General features: G+C 40.3%; 2 long non-coding RNA genes across 2 annotated transcripts; one reads left to right on the forward strand and one right to left on the reverse strand.

The window, feature by feature from the left end:
• Positions 1-254: 254 nt before the first annotated feature.
• On the forward strand, positions 255-2,104 carry LOC120712320. The gene is made up of 2 exons (XR_005690846.1): positions 255-571; positions 1,716-2,104. It is a non-coding gene; the product is annotated as an uncharacterized LOC120712320 (long non-coding RNA).
• Positions 2,105-2,595: 491 nt separating this feature from the next.
• LOC120712321 lies at positions 2,596-3,814 on the reverse strand. The gene is made up of 2 exons (XR_005690847.1): positions 2,939-3,814; positions 2,596-2,847 (listed from the first exon to the last, which is right to left on the reverse strand). It is a non-coding gene; the product is annotated as an uncharacterized LOC120712321 (long non-coding RNA).

The raw sequence follows: 3,814 nt of genomic DNA on the forward strand, positions 1-3,814 counted from the left end.
CCGTAGTCCCATCTCGACGGCGGCGGCGGTGTGGGGGTACGAGCGTACGGCGATGGAGAAGAAAGGTAGTGTGGACCGGTGATAGAGACGAGGCCGCGCGACGCGTCCAGAAGCTGGCCGAGGGACGGCGAGTGCTTCCGCCTTCTCACCGTAGATGCCAGATCGGACGACCGAGAAAATTTTAGGTGATGTGGCCCAATGAAATCGGTCGGTTTGAGCCCAGCTTTCGATTCTTAAAGATTTTAGAGATGCGCAAAAGCCCTGCCGTGTCTTCTTCTCCACACCTCTCCCTGGTTCTATTCTGTTGGCTTGTTCGCCCCCAAAACTCAAACCATGTCGAGCTAGGGTTTTACATGAGGCAACAGCTCCGCAGCAGCTCCAATCCTCCACTCGAAATACCCTTCTGTTGAAGATTGTGGGTCAGCACGGGGACGACGGGTGGCCGGAGGGACTTGGGACAGCAATGGTGGCGACTCCGGCGGCGGCTTCAGTGCCACTAAGCTCACGATTGATGCCTCCCCAATATTGATTTGCTACCAGGTTTGCTTCACCAGTGGCTTCATCATCCTAGGTATTGATCCACACAGCTGTGCTTACTTGAGGACTATTTTAATTCTCCTGTAGTATTATTCTTCCCCTAGATGCACATGAGATACTTAATGTTTGTTTCTTTGCCTACATACATATTATCTGTATGCAACTATGCTGCATACTTTTGTTTACAGTAATTTTTCATCTATGGGCTGGCTACCAAATCAGTTAAAATGATGGCATTGTTGCCTTTTTCAGTGTGTCTGTATAAATACGTGATAACAAGCTAAAAATGAAGTTGACTAGATTCTGGATGTGTGGCTTTAGGAATGTTTGGGATCCTTTCAATCTTTGATGTGATTTTGGCCATCTTTTTAGCTATTTGAGAGGAACTTTTATCTGAAAGAACCATGGCTTGTTAGTCGCTAGCACTGATGTTGGATAGTGAAAGTTAATTCGCTTATTTTCCTGCTGGCTCCATTCAGAAACCATGTTGCAAATGACTGCCAACTAATATTTCAAGGATGTGTTCCTTGACTGAGATCTAAACTTCAGTATGTTTCACATGAAGTCAAAACAAATGAAAAATTACTGTAAATGTAACCTAGATGCTTGAGTTATCTCATTTCATCTTTTAAATCAATTCCAATAATCTTGCTTTGTCATCACATTAGTCCACGAACTACAATAAATTGACTTACAAAATTGTTTTATAAGATTTTTGACTTATTTCCCTATTTCCCATAGACTCATTGGCATTGCAACTGCTGCATTTGAATAGCCATATGGTCATATTCTGGATTCGACCTCAAGTCTGACTGCAAAATAGTACGGGTAACAAAACAAGGAATATAGGTGGACAGGACCACATATTGGTGATGTTAAATTATTTTGCGGGTTGATCCCTTTTTAGCTCGTACTAGATCAAATATATTGTAGGTAATTTGTCAATGCATCCAGAGGGCATTCCCCAGTATAGTAGCATAATGATTCTGCTGTTGTGTCATCCATTTCTAATCAAAAACAGCATGGGTATCTTCCCATTTCTAAAGTAGAAACATCATGGCAAAAAGGAAAGAATCAAATGTGTTCAACTATTTATGAATTTGGATGATGCTTAAACTTTGTCAAAAAGTCAAGGTGATTTTTTAGTTTGTACACTAATTGACTTTCAATCTGTGCAGGCTGCCCAAGTCAGTGCATAATTCATGGTTGTCCAGCATGCATATCAGTGCATTTTTCTTTCAAGTTCTGCCACCAATGCAGCACATGGTACTGATTGAGATGATGAATCTGCCTTGCGTCAGCATGTAGATCCCATAAGCACGACAAATTTGACACTAGAATTGATATGATTGGAAGACATAAGATTTATTCATCATAGTCTTGCACGGCTGCTTAATTTGGCCTTCTTATAGTTGTTTAGTGTGTCTGGTTGAAATTGATGATTTCTGCAAGTAGTAAAATTTCATTTATGTGATACAGTCAAAGGTTCATGTAACTCATAAAGATGTGGTTGTCAATCTGTAAACTTTGTAATGATCAAATGCAATGTGATTTAAAATTTAGCTGACTAATTAATGTGCTTTTCAGAGACGATATATATGCCCATTTATTGTAATGGAATCTTATAGACATGTGACAATAGCAATACAATTGAACTGAGATGAATTGCTAGTATAAGTTTACTGAGATGTGAACATGACAAAGTTGTTCCTTCCATCTATTCTTCAATGATGACTGACAGGTCTTATATAATATCACATTTGCCTGTGCAAAGTTGGTGCACACAAATAACTATTCCTATTGGCGAAAGACATACTGCATCTTCAATTCAGAAGAGCATGAAAAGCTCAATTGGTTTAACAATGTGCCCATGACCTCATTTTTTATTTAAAGGTGATGACATCTTTTTATAATTTTTATTGAAGCTGTACATGAGGTGTCTATTTTTTTCCTTTTTCAAAATGAATACCTCCCGGTCAAGAACTGAGATGGTTTTATATGGTGACCCAAGAAGCATAACTTAATTAGTTATGCACCCAGTAAAGAAGCACAACTCAATCACATGAACCTGGAAACCATGGAGTATTGCTATGGCTCAAGGTTACAACTAAATGGTATTTTTATAGTACATCAAATCTTAATTACATTAAATGTCTGCGACGAGCAATATACAATCATACAAACTTGGCTTGCATGAGGTGCATTTATTTAGTGTACTAGTACTACCCATACAAAAGCAAGACAGCTTCATAGCAGCACTCCTTTTCACATTGCAGCATCCAAACTACCTTGCTCCCTCCAACTGTAAGTCTGCAAGCAGAGTTTGTGATTGAGTTACTAGCAGGAGATAATGTATGAAACACTTAATATAGAGAGATTGGTTAAGAATGCAAAGAAGAACCTAACTCATTGGTTGTTTGCTTTCTCGGGACAAGTTCTACGATCATGCAATCCGACCTTCTTGCATGTGCTGCACCTTCGTGGCTGTAGCACTTTCTTCTTTCTTTGCTCATTTTTGTTTTGTTGTCGCCCCTTGTCAGCATGCCCCTTGATTCGTTTGATCCTTCCCTTTGAGCGGATATCATTGGGGGGATGGATTTCAACTTGCATCGGAATCGGACATCCTAAAAAGTCTTCAAACTCTTTAGTTCTACTTAGTTCTTTGGCTGGAATCATATCGCTTATTCTGTCCCCAAGTGCAAACACACCGTCCCTTAAAATTTGCATAGCATCAAGTGAATTCTTAGCTTGAACGAACAAAGATTCTATCTTATTGGATGTGTCTGAAATTAATTTTTGCAGCACTGGGTTCACCGGACTATTGGCCCTTTCCTCCAACAAGATACCATCTGCACTCAATACAGATTCTCTCTTGCAGTCCTTCCTAAACCTTCTCAGTACATACATGCTTGGGAGTTCATCGATCTTGGCACTTCTAAGGGCATGGATAATATGCCGGCATGGTATGCCGTGCGTTCCAAAGAGCATGCATGAGCAGGAAGTAAACATTGTGGATGTATTGAGCTGTACCAGCCTTACTTTTTTGGAATTATCAGCTACTCTCATGATTTTTAAGTCCCCATCTTTTTGCATGCTTTCAAAGACACAATACTCTCTAGCAGCTAGCAGCTCCTGCTGGAATTCCTCAAAGACCTCATGGGTAAAGAGCTCACTACCATGCTTTTCCATTCCCCATGATGTTTTCAAGATAGGGGTTGTGTGGAGAGTCACATTATCAGCTTCTAGCTCCTTATGCCGCTGATCTTCCAAGGCAGTA

This window comes from Panicum virgatum, chromosome 6K (genome assembly GCF_016808335.1).
Source record: "Panicum virgatum strain AP13 chromosome 6K, P.virgatum_v5, whole genome shotgun sequence".
In the NCBI taxonomy this organism is placed as follows: Eukaryota; Viridiplantae; Streptophyta; class Magnoliopsida; order Poales; family Poaceae; genus Panicum; species Panicum virgatum.